At 31.7% G+C, this 17,031-nt stretch overlaps 1 protein-coding gene and 1 non-coding gene across 2 annotated transcripts in view; one reads left to right on the top strand and one right to left on the bottom strand.

Annotated features, from left to right (window-relative positions):
* Positions 1 to 487: 487 nt before the first annotated feature.
* Positions 488 to 649, bottom strand: LOC111643635 (U1 spliceosomal RNA). The gene has a single exon (XR_002759729.2). It is a non-coding gene; the product is annotated as a U1 spliceosomal RNA (small nuclear RNA).
* An 8,824-nt stretch (positions 650 to 9,473) lies between these two features.
* Neto (Neuropilin and tolloid-like) overlaps positions 9,474 to 17,031 on the top strand; it is a 121,693-nt gene continuing 114,135 nt past the window's right edge. The window contains exon 1 of the mRNA XM_089592236.1: positions 9,474 to 9,691. The gene's annotated coding sequence lies outside the window, so the exon portion shown is untranslated. The remainder of the gene's footprint in view (positions 9,692 to 17,031) is intronic.

Below are 17,031 nucleotides of genomic sequence, written 5' to 3'. Positions count from 1 at the left end.
AGTGACAACGTAACCTATATTTTGGCCACAAAAAAATAAACTATACGAGCTATCTTTATTTTGATGGAGAAACTTGTCATTAGTTTTTTTTAACAGTATGGTATTATAATTAATGAAGAGTAATAGAAAAAATGTTCTTACGAATAACTTAACAATAATGTTCATGATGAATGGCAACAAGCATAGCGCAAAGTTTTCTAAGCCTTTTTTGTCCTCGAACAGGTATGCCTGCATGTACGCCCGAGTGGTGGTGCTTGGGTGCTTCTGTAGCTTCTTCTTAAATTGCGCTGCCCCTGTGGACTTGCGCAATGCAGGGATAGCTTGGTTATAGAATCTCCTTGTAGGGTGATGTGATGTGAAACGTTATTTAGAATTTCAAATTGACCGCCACTGATATGTGCTGTGAATGGAGACTATCTGTCTCACTGTCTGTTAACCTACTATAAGTTCCAATCCCAATAAAAAATAATATGTTTGAATTATTTTATCGGGATTGCGTGAGCGCAGTCCCAGCTACCAAAAATAGTGCGCCCGAGATATCCACAATAGGAATAGTCGCAAGGGTCAGCCCAATCATAGTGCAAGGACGGAGCCTCACCCTGGGGGAACCATCTTCGTGATCGCGGTATCCCCAACGCGAGGTAAGTATACCGATCTCTTCAATTCTTCTTCTTATTATTCTAACTACTTGAACACTTCACTAGTGAAACGTTTAATTTTCGACTAAAAAATCCTAGCGGATTCCGGTGGAACTTATTGGACACCGTTTTGGCTTGGCGCTCTCATTCAAATTGATGCAACTAGTGTTTAGTGCATTACTATGTGATACAACAAGTAAATTGAGAGTAAAGATTGCATTTGTGAAAAAAGTTATGCGTTTATCAATTAAAAAATTGAAACAGTTAAATAATCAAACAATTAATGATGTTACTGGTACGTCAAAATTAATAATATAGGAAAGTAAGTACTAAAACTTTACAGGTGGAAGTTACATAAAGGAAAAAAATCAAAATTTAACATGACTAAACGAACTTGCTAAACAAATTATTCATGCCATTTAGAGATAATGACTAGTGACTTTAAAAAAGTGGGGTGTCATATACTCACTTTCACGATGTAAAAATGCAAGGTGTGGCGTTCCGAGGTCTCATTTTCGTGCCGTTCTGCGCCTTTCATCACGACGCTATATTTGAGGAAGATGTGACTACTACAGCGTTGAAGAGCCTATACAATGAAACGAAGTGGCCAAAGTTGAAACTAAAACCTCTCCCCCGCATCCATCTCAAAGTGAGACATATATACAGATAGAGACATACGTATGAATATACATGTACGTCAATTGATGAATGATTATCTATCAACATTTTTTTCTGTGTAAATATTCACGAATTATACGTTTGGTCACTGATGCAATTGGAATGAAAATATTGAAATAACCGATATATATTGTTTCACAAGTTTCTTGATGTTAATATGCTTTATATTTTTAAAGCTTTTGAAATTCGCAGACAGACATGGTGGCGTAATGGAAGCGTTCCTGATTGGTCAATCAAAATGGATACGCAACGCCACACTTTGTATTTTTACATTATGCTCACTTCTTTTGACTCAACTGAATCTCAGAAGTTCCTCAAAGTTTTGCCACAACAAAAAAAGTAAGAACCCTTGAGATTTATGGTTTTTTTTGTGAAAAAATTTTGGTAAAAACAAAATTTTCACAACAACATTTTTGTCCCGAAGGTAACGTGAATGTTCTATAAATTTTAAAAATTGCTCATGAATCACAACATTATTGTTTTCCCGTATCTAACTTACTGGTTTTACATTATTAATTACAAAGTCAATACAAAACTCATGAACTTTAAAAAAATATTACTTTTCTGTATTCAACATTTTTGGCTATAAGATACAATTAACACTATAAATCGCAAAGAATGATAAAATAATATCTTGTTCAAAATACGTACGATTGACGCTAAAGGTAATGCCAAGGGCGATAATGATTGAGTTCTGAAGTTTTCTTCCCTTCGTCCAGTGAGATGTATGAACGTCGTCAACACCCTGCACCGAAAAATACTGACTTTCAACCAATTGTGGTAATTAACAGTAACATACTCTCTCATATCAGTCGTTTCTCATATGGGTAATTCCACTGTAACTATCTCAGATTCAGTTTAAAATTTTTGGTTTTTCGAATTGAACTTTATAAACATTCGATGGCTGATTATTGCTTGTCAGTACATAAAAAACAATTATCTACAATGAATTCGCTACAAACTATTAGTGTCAAAACTTACTCAGCTTTTATGATTTTACGTAGGGGTCGAAACTGGCCTTTTTTTAAAAAAAACTTATAATTCGTTTTTTAACTGTAAAAGTCTCAAAAAAAATTTGTATGGATACAATTTAACATGTTGATACTAAAAAAATATTTTTTCAATGGCTTATTAGTTTTTTTTACAATTGAAACTTAATGTTCCATAGTTTCAAATTAAAATATAAAGACTGTAACTACATACGAAATATTAAATTTATACTATCACAAATACAAATTTTTTTTTACAAATAACTTATAAAAAAAATTGTTTTTAATCTTAATTCTAGTAATAGTTAACGTTTCATATTAATATAATTAGTATTTTAACATTCAAATATTTAAACATCATTCAAACACATTATTTTTTATCAACTATTAATTTGTTCCTATACTAAATTATAGTTATTTGACTTAAAAGTACAGTTTTAGATATTTGGTAAAACAATGTTACTCAATAAATATAGTCAGCTTCGATTTTAGTGGCTTTGGGTACTCAGCTACTCCACCTCAAATTCAGTGCAATCAAATCACTGACTATTTAATTTAAATTTTTCAATGTATCATCATCCTGATTTTTTGGTTCTTCTTTGAACACTGTTACCGAGCCACATAAAGAAAAAGTCTTGAAACTATGTAAATAATAAATATTTAATGATGAGAAGTTGAATTTCTAATGACCTAAAAATTTAGAAAAACTTAACTACAATTGATTATCAATTTCAGGGGGTCAGAACTGACAGGGTGGGAACTGACATTTTGAGCTTTAAAGCTCTCGGATTGTCCGCGAACGAGACACACTGAGACTTTTCCGCTTATACAGTATCTGTCATCACCAAATAGTATAAAAAAGTACAGTTTACGTACCTGTTCAAGTAAACCTAGTGGGTGCTTTAGGAGAAGGTCGGAATCGACCAAAGTATTTGTACACACGAAAAACGAGAAATGATTCACTCACCAATCAACTAAATTAAGCGTTTTTCAAAGCTATTCCTATGCTGATCCTAGTGTTCATGTAAATCGAGGGACGAAAATAATGCATTATACGTTCTTAATTATTTGCTAAAAGCATGGGTAAATTCAGTATAAATACAATCTATGATATCTAAAGTTTATAATATAGGTACAAAAATTCTGGAAAAAGCTTTATTTTGGTAAGGTAAAGTACCCTGTATTCGGACAAAAGTGTTGTTCGGACCTATATCCGGACAACAACGATAATTACATAATTTTTTTACAATTTCTGAATGAAAAAATTTATTTGTAATCTACAGTATCGAATTGATTTAGAATAGTTACAACATACGTCGAATTAATTTGATAATTCATTAAAAGAAATGTTTTTTTTTTGCAAATCTAGGTTTTTTGTGTTTGGCTGCTGTCCGGAAATTAGATACTACGGTTCAAACTGTACCCCATATTCGGACACACATAATCCAACAATTCACTTGCTTACAAGTGCAAAGAAATGGTTATACTATGTAGTAAAATACAATAATAATTTGTTTTTTGCATTTGTTTAACAAATTAAAGCCATTAAAGTAAAATATAACTGTATATAAAGATCTGCCATAACCTCATTTTCTCAATGTTCACGACTGTCCGGATTATGGTCCCTACGTCGTAACAGGACCTATATTCGGACTATTTAGAAATGCATTGTCCGAATATAGGGGTTTTGAGACTAAATCTTTATAATTATTTTAAACAATGATCACACGGTCACAAAGAACTTTTTTTTTTTTTAAGTGACAGAAAAATTACTTTACTATCTATATATCAACCGTCTTTTTCGCAAAAACAGCTAATTTCTTTGTGAATTTAGAAATAGTGGATTACCTAAAATTATGTGTCCGAATAGAGGGTACTTTACCTTATGCGAGAGTCTTTTGTTTGAAAAGTTGAGTTTTGGACAGGAGTCAGAACTGACATTTTTAGGTGATTTTTGCAAATTTTCTTTGTAAAAGGAACAAGAAATCAATTACATTTGTAAATAATCGAGAATTTATAACATGTAACATGTCTGGGTACTGTAAGCATAATTAATTTTAGCTTTAAAACTTCGTACGAGATCTGGACACGATTTGAGCCAGTTACGGTGGAATCACCCATATGCAAAAACTGCGTTGAATTTAGCCACTTGTCTACCTTCAGTTTTCCCCCAGTTAAGCGTATCCATACAAGTTAAACAACGAACTATCTCGGAATAATTTTCAATGGAGCAAAAAAACATAATTTTACATGCCATGCAAGAACTTGTGGTAAGTACATAACTATGATTTCAAAGAAAAAAAGGTTTTAAAAAATCTCAAAGAAAACTGGTGATAAAAAAGACTTTTGATTAAACCTATCAACAATCGTTGAGTTTTGACGAATACTAGTATTCACTGCTATTTTTTTACTAAGACTATCCATATACACAGGTTTCTGAGAAAGACTAGCAAAACTCGTTACTTTTTAAAAAAGATCAACAACACTCGTTGGGTTCAAATGATAAGTAACAGGAGCCGCGAGTCCTCCGATTGAGACTATTATTACTTTTCGATTAAGATCGGCAATTATTATTGTTCCTTGATGGTTTGTAGCGTAAATAATATTAATCATATTTAAAAATAGCTACACTTCTTGTGCTTCAATTGAAATACTAATAACAAATCAAACGTGAAAAAAATATTCTTAAATATCATGTTTTCCTTTCGTTATTCAGAAAAGAAAATTACAATTTATAAAACCTATAAATGGTAAAAAAATAATTTTCGACCTTTAATAGCCATTACAAGAACCTTTCTCCGGTACGAAACTTGAACTTTCTTTTTTTATTCCAAGGATAAAAAAGATATTCCAAGCCCTTAATTATTAGTCTGTTTATGCCTTATTTTCTATGAAAATCTCGGTGTTTCTCCTATAAAAAAAAAAAAGGGAAAGTGAGAGAAAGAGAGAGTTAAATAGAGAAAGGTTACCATTTTTTCAATGACATTTCCTCAGTTTTGATATCATGTATCATATTTCGATCAAAATTTAGGAAAAATTTTTGCTGAAACTAAACTTTCTCTCCAAGAATGCAAGCCAAAAAAAGTACAAAATTTTTTTTGATATGATTCCCGTCTTATTACTATAACACAAAATTACAATAACGTATTTTTAAAATCTTTATAAAAATATTAATTAAAAAAAAAAAATGTCTCTTAAAACTTACGTTTCCGTAGCGTGACTGCAGAATTTTATACAAAAATATATTTTCAGTTGCTCCTTTATTTTCTTCTCCCTTAAAAATTATTATGAGTGCATTTAAAATATTCACTCTTTCGAGTGACGAATCCGTACACGATATTGCATTAGGTTTATCATCGATTACTAGTTCTTCTTCAGGAATAATATCTAGTGTTAGCTTTACAATACGTTTTTAAGGTATCAGTAAAAACAAATTAAAAGGCATCGGATGTATTGATTTTCGGGCTCAGATATTTTCAGTGATACAATCACCTTAGTAAATCTAATGACATATTTTTGATTCTTATTTACTGAGATTCGATTTATTTTGTATGCATTAATAAATTATTTGAATAATAAACTAGTCGACACATCCATGCATTTGTATATACGAACAGGCTAAGATCGTATTGAAACTTGTATTTTTGTATACCTAAAAGTATCGCACGCGTACTCTTAGATGCTACATTTATTACTCTAAAAAATTTTACACTTTCTCTTCAACTTCAATTGTTGAAAAAATAAAATAAATATTCAAATCTTACAAATATTAATAAATTGTCATTAAATATATGAAAGAAGTTTTATAGTTTATATTATGAAGCCATCACTAAACGAAGAAAAACAAATTTCTTTACGCAAACGGTACCCTCAAATCACAATATCATCATCGTTACTTTATTACTTTTGACCAACTTACTTTACTGATAATTTTATGATATACAGCTGTGTCGAATCGTGGAATCCTTTTTATTTAATTCACTGAATTTATTTATTATACTTTTATCCCCCAAATGCCTTATAACATACCGTCATCAACTTGTTTTTTAAAGCCAGAACGATTATCCAGAAATTCGTCCATAGACCATGCTCCAGAATCCAACTTAGCCCTAGCAGCTTAGATTCACGCAATTTGCTCTCCTTGTCCAGTTGCAAAGTCCGTAGCAACCGAAGATTTTTTGATTACTAGACTTTTTTTGTAGTCGGTAAGCTTTACTCCTACGTCAGTTACTAACATTTCTATAATATAATTATCTCAATAGTTGTTAAGAAATGTGTATAAGCAGCGGAATAACACTGAAAACATGATTTTATTTATTAAAATTTATTTAAAAAATGAGATATCAAATAGAAACATAGTTAATAAAGTAATAACTTATTCATTAAGTAGTGTAGCACTGGTGCTATTCCATAATTCTTTAAACATTACTAGAACCTCCGTACTCCGAGTCCCACACGTTTTTTTTCCCTCAGAGGTAGTTGGTATATACTGAAAACTGAGCAACCATTTTTTTGCAGCCATTTCGGTACAAAATGATTTATTAACTCCTTAAATGCATTATTCAACTCAGCTTGACTCTGATATCAGAAGTCATTAACTTGTTACCTTGGTGAATGGATAAAAAAAATTTTCATTCATCTATTAGAGAAAAAGAATCTCTTGACTACAGCACTAAACCTTTTTAGCATTTTCTCTCTACCTATTTACATGTCAACTCCAAAAATTATTCATCCAGGATTTAAGTGAAAGACATTCAGTTGCTTTATAATGAAGCTGAATTTTATCAATATCCAGAAACATAAAGTCGAGATTGGCGAGGAATAGTTTTCTAAAGAGTAAAAACATGGGCTATTTAACAAAGTACATGAGAAAGTTAACGGATTTTCTAAGAAAGTTTTTGTAATATGGATTTTGTGTGGTAGGGTTTTTCATATTTCACAAAAATAAAACAGTATACATAAAGTTGCAGCCAGTTTCATAATAAATTTGTTCTGTGCTTTTTTTACTACACGTTTTCACTTCTGCCACTAACTACGTATTAGAACGAAGTTCTTTATTGCGGGTTACGATGGGATATATAAACCTCGTGTATTTTATATGTATAAGGACGGTTGGGAACGGGGACCCATCAGCCAGAAAGCGTAAGGAAAAAACGTGCACTTGTAGGGAGGGGGAAGACAGAAAGACAGAGCAGTAGCAGCAAGTGTAGGAACATAGTGAAAGAGAGATAGAGAGCCAGCCAGTGAAGGGATCCACCAGCCAGAAAGTGTGAGAAAAAAGCGTGCACTCCCATTTTCGCTGGCTAAAAAAAAAAAATTGAAGAGAATTAGATTGCGTATCAAATGCAAAAACAATTTTTGCAAACGGATGTTATTTAAACAAATGGGACCACTTTTTTGATCGGCATGCATACACACAACTCTCACACCCATCTAAGCTGAGGTGCTACAATTATATAACCAGTAGGTAATTGGTGGCAACTTTGAATATTAAAATTAATAAAATTAACAATATTAATACTATGTATACCAGTTAATACTATTGTTTTATTAAAGTACATAAACAAATAATTTTTGCATGTATGGCAGATTGATGCAGATAGCCAGTATTGATTACACGGGTATTAATAATATGGTGTAACCTCCAAATACTACAAAATACGCCTTATCTTTAAAAGTAAGCAATATAGAGCCAAAATAACGAGTTTTACGGGTTTTCTAAAGGGAATAAAAATATTATGACGCACAAAAAACAGAGGCGTTGAGTTATGAAAAAACATAACTCCAATTTTTGATGTTTTCGATGTACCTTCATGAAACAAAGAGGGAAAATCGTAGGAAAAGGTATAAGGTCGATGTCCCAGTACTCGGTCATGTCCCAATAGTCGGTCGTCTGGCTGATTTTTTCACTGTAAATTTTCAAAACATATATAAATGGGGTAGCTATTCAGACACTAAGCAATTACTCTTTCAATATAAGTTAATGTATAAACCCAATTGAAAATATAACGAAAGCCCATAAAAGAAAAAAAGTGACCGACTATTGGGACATTTCGTCTGCTTAAGTGAGTGAGTACTGGGACATCCACCTTATTACGTTTAGTGCAGGATACTAATAATGCAGAAACGATTTTCCATAATTATATATGCACATAACCTTCAAATATTAAAAATATGCCATATATTTTAAAGGAAGCAATACATAGAAAAAATAACAAGTAGTACAGGCTTCCTACAGTGGAAAAAACATCGTGGCACACAAAAAGAGAGGTGTTGAGTTATGTGAAGACATAACCTCAAATTTTAATATTTTTAATATTTTTCTATTAAGTCTAAGTGAAAAATTTGTGGAAAAATTATAGCATATTTGCAAAATTATTATAAATATATAGTATATATTTCTCGTTTTTTACCCAACAATAACCTTAAAACTTATTTTAAAAAGGTCCCCAGCCTTTTATACATGACAAATGTACAGGGAAGACATAAATTTTACTGCCGTAGCCTACGAAAAAAAAATATATATTGAACTCGCATGTACTTATGAACCGCGTATTTTACAGTATACATGTAATTTCTACATACATGCGAGAACTTCGTTTTTACCAGGGGACTCTGAGTCCCAAACTCTGGTTATTATAAAAGTTAGCCTCATCTGCAAATGAAATTGGTTCATTAAAACGTTAATCCATCTTATGAGAAAGTTTATTCAAATTGATAGAAAAATGAGGGATGAGATTTCACTTAACGTTATGGTCATTCCATTTTTCAGAGTTAAATATCACAAAACCTCTCAGTGAGGAAATTCCAAAAAGTTTTTATAACACGACAGCTAGAGCTATGGTACCGTTGAACTCTTGATCCGTGCACGTAATAAACGAGTTCTTTCCCTCAACAAGTTGGCGTCGCGCTCGACACATAAAAAATCAAAAGACGCGCCGACAGCACGTGTCCCGCAAGCTCGCCAAGTTCCAGAGCACACACAAGTGTTTGTTTTAGCTTTCAATTATATGCATCCCACAATAGACAGAGAGAGGGAGGGAGGGAGAGTAAAAGCTCGCCAACCATGCAAGAAGGCGCCGCGGTGGCGGCTGCGACGAAGCTTTGAGCTGTAAGCTGCATCGGCGACGGTGGGGAGCTTTTTAGTCGGCTGCTGAAGCTCGCGCGCAACGCGTCCACACCAGCGCCTCTGCCCTGCGTATTGCATGCACGAAGTACGTTGAATGCGTTCGGGGGTGTTTATCAGTGTCTATGTGTCCGTGTTCATGTGTGTCAGACCATACGCTCAATTACTGATCACGTGCTTTCATCGCGCAAATAGTGTCCAAAGCTTTGGTGAACTACAGGGGTGCATGTTGTTATTTCTTCACATGTGACGTTATAGTGGTAAGTCCAGCTAGAAGTGGTTTCTAATGTATACTTAGGTCACTGCTGATTTTGTGAAAAATTTTTTTTGATTGTCATGCGTGGGTTCAGATTTTTTCCCGCGATTTGTGCGCTCTTATGCAACGTTTTAATTGGTCGCTTCGATAACGACTACTAAGGTGAATGATCCTGCGGTATGAGAGAAACACGAGTGATTTGAAGATTGGTGCAGTAGACGTATTATGGGTGATTGCCGAATTTCCGTAGGGATCCGCATTCTTGAGATGCAGTAAAGAGAGTTTATAAAACTATCTTCCGGTATGTATACCCGAGATGAATTGCATTTATCGTGGTGGAATCAAGTCTATATCTATAATGTTGCGAGCATAATGATGAAGAGAATGACATAATTAAATATTTTACCAATACGATATGAAAATTTACAATTAGTTCCTATTCTTGATTCACAGTTTTTTTTGTAGTTTTGCTTTTATTTTTCAGTATTTTAGCTTGGCAGTATAGGTTAAATAATACATCATAATATTTGGTTGAGATTACTGAATGTGAAATTTTTGTTTAAGAATTGAACCTAAAAGTTATTTACTAAATCTAAAGAGGTATTAAGTAGAGTAGGTAACCAACCTTTATTTATTAATTGTTGTTTTGAGAAATAAATAAAACACTTTATAAATACCAATAAATTTGTATAATTGTGTTTTTTTTCACTTAACAACGACAATATCATAACAATAAGGTCAAATATTTACTCACAATACTATATAGTAATGAAAAAGGTTATTAAAATCCAAAATTTGGCATTAGAAACATATTTATTGTAATATATTTTTCTTTTAATAAGTGAGATCCAATAATTTTGATGTCAGTTATTTAATTGAAATCCTTACAAGCGTAAGTCATGTACTATGATTGAAATACTTGAAACGTACAAGTTTAAATGATATGATTTGTGTCATTTTTCTTAAGCAGTAAATTCTCCATCAGAATTTAAAAAAATAAACAATTGAATCAAGTAGGTATTAACAAGCGACACAATAAGCAACAGATGATAAATATTCAGAAGTACCGAACAGATTGGCGCTCTAGAACCCAAGGAAACCAGCTTTTTTTAAATTATTTGTGTTCATGTAAGAAAGTAGCCTATAACATGTGCTGCAGCTAAGCATGGTACAACGTTTATTTACTAAATTTTGTCTCAGTTATTTCTTAACTTTCTGATCAAAACTTTTGTACATACGGTTTTGAAAAAAAAAAATTAATAATGTAGTATTCGAAAATTTTGGATTCTTTGAAACTTTTTAACAGACTTTTATCGGTCAAAAATAACTTTTAGGGTTGAAATGTTGTAACTATCACGTTTTATGAATTTAGTGAAAAAATGAAAAAAGATTCGGAAATTCATACTTACAAGTAAATTATTATTTATCTAATTATTCAAGCATTATAAGATGATGTAAAAGTATTTATAACGGTGGCATGAAAAAATAAAGGGACGACAATTAAGCTGGAAATCACGTAATTCAAATCACAGCAAGTAGGCAATGCTTATAACAACATATCTTACAATCGTGATGCAATGAGATCTGGAATCATGTTTTAAAGATGCGAGGCATCACATAGCAAACCGTTATAGACAATCACAAACAAAGGCTCAAATATACAAGTCGTATCGTTTATTGTACAGAAAAAATTTCATTTAGTATAAAAAACGTAGTTGAATCCTAAGAGATCTTGAAAAGAAACTTATAAATTGCAAAATATAATTATACTTCAACAACACTTTTGTACAAAAATGTATGAACAACGTTATGCGTGCTATGCGGCATATTAACACAAAATTACACTTATCTGTAGGATAACTATTTGGCTGAATTAGTGCTTATACTTTGATTCTCCCGTTGCGTTCCAAGTCCCGATAGCCACTCTACCTTACACTCACGAACTGTTGGGGAGGCGTGTGTGCAGCCTCGTAAACTTGGCAAAGGTACTCCCAGGCCGCGCGAATACGTGCCAGTTATACTTAATTAAATCGTGCACTATTGAGGTGCAATATCAGTACGAGAGTCAACATTTTCACGAGAACCTCTAATCATGTTAGCCCCTTATATAGGCTTGCTTGATCACCGAATTGCAAAAGTGGAGTCAGACACTCATACTCTGGCTTGCCACTTAGCAAACGACTAAAAAACATCATAATTTGACCACTCATAATCGTTACAACCATGTCGTGAGGCATACACTCACATCTGCATCGTGAAATATGACTGTACCAATTCAGTATAAATGCTTAATTAATATATTCATCCGTATTTATTTATGTTTTATTTATATTATTCAAAGTGGCCCATCACAAAATCAAAATGCTTTGAGTATGAATGAAACTTGCAGGAATCACACTTGAATATAAACTGAATCATCACACAAAATTTCAAATCATGTTGAAAGGCCATTTTTACAAAACGAACTACTTAAAAATTTATGTTTCACGTGGTCTCTCATAGGAGGCGATTCAATCATGACAAAATTTGATACAATATGCTCCAAATTATACTTTAACTCTCATTATAAAACTAGGTACTGAAAAAAGAAATTATGAGCTTTTCAATGGCGTTAAGAAAACGTTGATTCACCGGATAATATTTTGTAATATGTTATCAGTTAGGTGATCACCTGATACTTTTCGATAAGATAGTCCAATGTTACTTAAATAGGTCGTACAGGTGTGATGAACCACCATAATTTTGACAGGATTAAATTAACATTATTATCAATCTTGGTTGATTGCGAAAAAATATTCATTTCATTTACTTGAGGCTGTAATGGTTTTGGTATTGTTTATAAACTTCTGTGTTATCTTGCATATTATTTAACTCAAATGATGCAGTTTATTCCCCGTAGACAAAAAAACTACGATTTCAATGAATTTTATTTAAAAATATGGACAAAGTTGTTGACCAAATTAGAAGTTGGGTTTATGTATTTACCTTTGCATTTATGAAATAATGCAAATTTTAAAAAGTTTTTTGCTCACAACTCTGCTTCTAATACCTCTAGAAATAGAGGTATTATAGCTAATACACTACTTTATTAATTCGTTCTTTATTGCTTAATAAAGTTATTTTTTTATTTGCAAGGTAGCTTTTCGTCAAACTCTACAAAGATCATACATGCCCAGGAGTTTACTGAACATGGAATATCTTTCAAAGACGAGACCTTATTTTGTGAGCAATAAAAAAGCAAGCTTTAGTTAAAAAGTTGAAGGAGGTAAATAGCACAATAAATAAATATTTTTATCACATGTGTTATTGACACATTTTTCTAAATTTTGTCAACAACTTTCTGAAATATCTTTTTTATAATTTTCTCAAAACTACGGTTAGTGTAAAGAGATAATTGCAATTTTGTTATCGTTACCTGCATTTATAATAATTGATTTAATTATCAAAACTTTTTATTACTTTTATATTTTGACAGCTCACAAAATTTCATTGTGTTTACATATTTCATTATTTTTGCAATTTTTATAATGGCTAGCTAAGTTAACTTAATAAGTTTACCATATGTATTTAGTGTTTATAAGTGTAATGCAATATTTTTAAAATTAAAAAGAAGTTGGAAGAAGATTGAAAAATAATTCTTGTTTCTTACTGCAAACGTGAAAACATATTAATGTCATTTGAAGGAGTTTGACTAGCAATTGATAATTATGTAAAACAATTACGTTCATTAGGTACATGTGAAAAAAGTTATTAATGAAAAGTCTGGAGTGTAAATACAACTTAATATTTAATTATGGGACATGTGCCTGCTTTTGTAACCTAAAAAAAGTAAAAAGTCGGACCTGTCTCTCGCACTTTTCATTCATTTATTGGATAGTGCAATTAAGATTGCACAAAAGGATTTGTCAAGTGTTAAGCTGCAAAAATTAAAATAAGTTTTCTTTAACTAACTTTAATTCTCAATGTATAATAAATAATTTACAGAAAAAATCAAGAATTATAACATGGATTAAATCAAGTTACACGAAATAACGGCGTGGCATCTGCATCGTTCAAACTGATATTCTATGGTGCTGCACCTTGTGATAACATCGTTTCGAATAGACTTACTAGATAATTTTTGGTTTTCGAGAACATGTTTTGATTTAATTCATACACATTAATATCTAATGTTGGTTTATCTTTTGCAGCAGCCATGATGAAATTCAAATATGATGACACTTTGGTGAAGTGTAACGTTAAGCCTCTCTGATTATGCGTATGAGCCGTGCTTACGATCCCAAGAGCGACACGATTCGAGACGAAAGTACTACCAGGGTCTGCCTGAAAATTAAATAATTAGAAAACTTCATTATACGACAATTAATCTTATTTTTAAGTCTCTTAAAGTAAGATATTCCATCCATTATTTTCAAATATTATTGATTTTTTTATTTTATTCCTTCAAACGTTCCTCTAAAATATCTTCGTTTTGTTTAAATATATACGATTTTTTTTAGTTGATTTTTAAATGCGTCTACAAGAAAAAAAATAAGATCTTAGCAAACAGGTACAATTTCTGAATAATTATCTTGTCTTAAAAACATTTGAGCCAAGTAATTATGAAAACAGTTAAAAAATAAACGAATGCTCTACTCTAGTCAAATTTATGCAGGATATCTCGCATCAGAATCAGATCTGTGTAGTGAAACGATAAAATACTTATAAATTTTATAAAAAAAGCTTACGTTATAAAGTAATAGACAAGTCTTAGATATTAGTGACTAAGTATTTTCTAAGTCCTCTATCTTTATGCGTATGTTAATAAATTTTTCTATCATGCACTGTACAACACGCTGGGCTACATCCAGCTTAATTGCAAAAGTATTTTGTTAAACTTGCTCCTAAAATTCTTTTACAGAACTAAGCCTACAAATGCCATAACTGGTAATTGAGGGAAAACTTTAATTTTAACATAATAGAGGATAAATTTTCGGGAAAACAGCTCAATAAGCTTCATACATGTTAAAGGAGATGTATGTGAATAAGATGGAATCAAATAGAGAAATAAATAGTGATTGTTTATTCTGTCTCTCTTCAGCCAAGTTTTTTATGGTTGAGCACAGCAGACATCTTGCTTATATCTGAGCAAATCACAGTTAGAACTATTGGCATCTATACGTATATTTACCAATATTGTAAGACTAGAGGTCTTGCTCATTCTATTTGCTTATATATTTTTGAGGGGATCTCTTGTGGTTTAAGAAGTAAGCCAATCCTGCTGACACCATGTCCATGACCTAAGCGAAATATGATATAAAATTTGGAAATACCTATAGATATCATTTTCTTCCATTCACAACCAGTAACATTTATTGTTGCAAATATCACGTTTTTCAAAAAAGTGCACCCCTTACAGTTCATGACTTACTGACAGAGTACACCACACTTTTTTATGCTATATAGCAATGTTTTATATTGGTGTCAGCGATTGATAGATATAACTAGAAATTATGATTCTATTAATTTGTTACTTTTTTTTTAAGAAATCAAGAACAACACCTTAAAATACGTGATGTTACTGTCAGAAAAAAGAATTTTGTGTAAATTTTTGTTTTAATTCATTTCTTCTTGTGTCAGCTGGATTTTGCACCTATATAATTTCAAGTTATACTTAAAAAGATACTCCATGGATGCAAGGTAACATGCGAGACCATCGATTTTTTACGTTTTTATTGGTAAAAAGTGTTACGTTGGTTGCAATTTCGTGTTTTTGCTTGGTCCATTGTTAAAGTTCTGCTTGAATCCACCCGTTTTAAAAACGTTTAAAAGAAGTATTTAGATTCCTAATTCTGCTATGAGACAACCGTAATTTTTTACTCTTAAGGAGAGTACAAAATAATGCTTTTATTTTCATGTTCAACGCAATAATATAATTTTTGTGGGTTTTTCTATAGTATCAATATTATTCTTCACAGCGATTTAAGATTAAAACTGTACAATTGTATTTTATTTAGACGTACAGCAAATTTTTTATCTTACCTTGCAAATATCACTGGAATTACTGTTTAATGGCTCAAATTTGTAATTAACACTGAAACGTGCATCTTCGTCGACCATATAAGTATCAAGCTGAACTACTGTGTAACACAAAGGTCTGTCTAACACACTTTTCGAAGTTACAGAACTATTTTTAAACAAATCGTACTCAAATCCAGTGACAATTCCAACTCTGCCTTGATAAACTTTATTCTTTCTAGGCAGTTTTAATACAGCCAAATGTATATTATTCTTAACGTTCAGTCGGGCGTTCAGCTATTGAGTTTGGAAATAACAGAATACAATTAATTTGCATAGTTTTGAGTTACTGCATAATCTGAAATTTAGTCGATCACCTACTCTTAACACAGCGATGTCATCAATAAATCTACGATCATTGATTTTCTTGTATCCCTTCGGTATGTATATCTTTTCAACGTCACTCCTCATGCTTGAATGTACATTATTTCCGTAAGCTGTTCTTTTTACAACTTCATAATTATAATTGTTGTAAGTTACGCCATCATAAAAAAATTGAGCAGCAGTTAGCACCATGATTTCAGAAATGAGTGAGCCAGTGCAACGGTGAGTGCCATTAGAACGAACAGAAACTACGTACTTGATTTGATCGGGTTGAGCTATGGAGTCGCCAATGATACTTTTGCTTTCTATAGCTAAAACTGAAATTAAAAAATTCAATCGCGTGAAGTTTGTAAGTGCATAATTGATCGAATAAAAACTGACCTTTATGCACTAGTAGTAGAGAAAATAGAATTATCACAATTGATTTTCTGAAGATCATTGTCAACTGTAATTTACCATGCAGAAAAAACACAACCTTCGAAATTAATACTGATCTGACCCAAGTGTGTAACTGCTTGTGCGAGTAAATAATCACTAATGTAACCCATAATTAGGAAATTTCATTGTTATAAAATTTATCGAATTTTTATGCAAGACTTATACTGATAGCTTTTATTACGAATGATAGCTTATGATTTTTAAGCGTTTACTGGTAGTAATAAGACCGGTAATTCGTTATCTGGACTATTTTTAGTTTTATAATTTATTCGGTATGCCATAATTCTTAGTGCCTTGTCGTTTTATTTATTCAACTGTTAACTTTTGTCACGAATTTGAATAAATTAATTTTTATATTTCTTCAGGAGAGCGTCTAAGGTCTCAACGTTTCTTATCGAGAAATGTGCAATGTCAGTATTTTTTTGTTACAAAACAGTTTTTGGATTTCGTGGATTTTTATTTCTACTTGTTATTTTATTAATTATTGTTTACAAAGTATCATTCAACGACTTTAGCTGTTTCAAG

This window comes from Copidosoma floridanum, unplaced genomic scaffold (genome assembly GCF_036245765.1).
Source record: "Copidosoma floridanum isolate Cflo_tuat_1 unplaced genomic scaffold, Cflo_Japanese_pri ptg000001l, whole genome shotgun sequence".
Classification (NCBI taxonomy): Eukaryota; Metazoa; Arthropoda; class Insecta; order Hymenoptera; family Encyrtidae; genus Copidosoma; species Copidosoma floridanum.
This window is presented reverse-complemented; position numbering and strand designations above follow the sequence as displayed.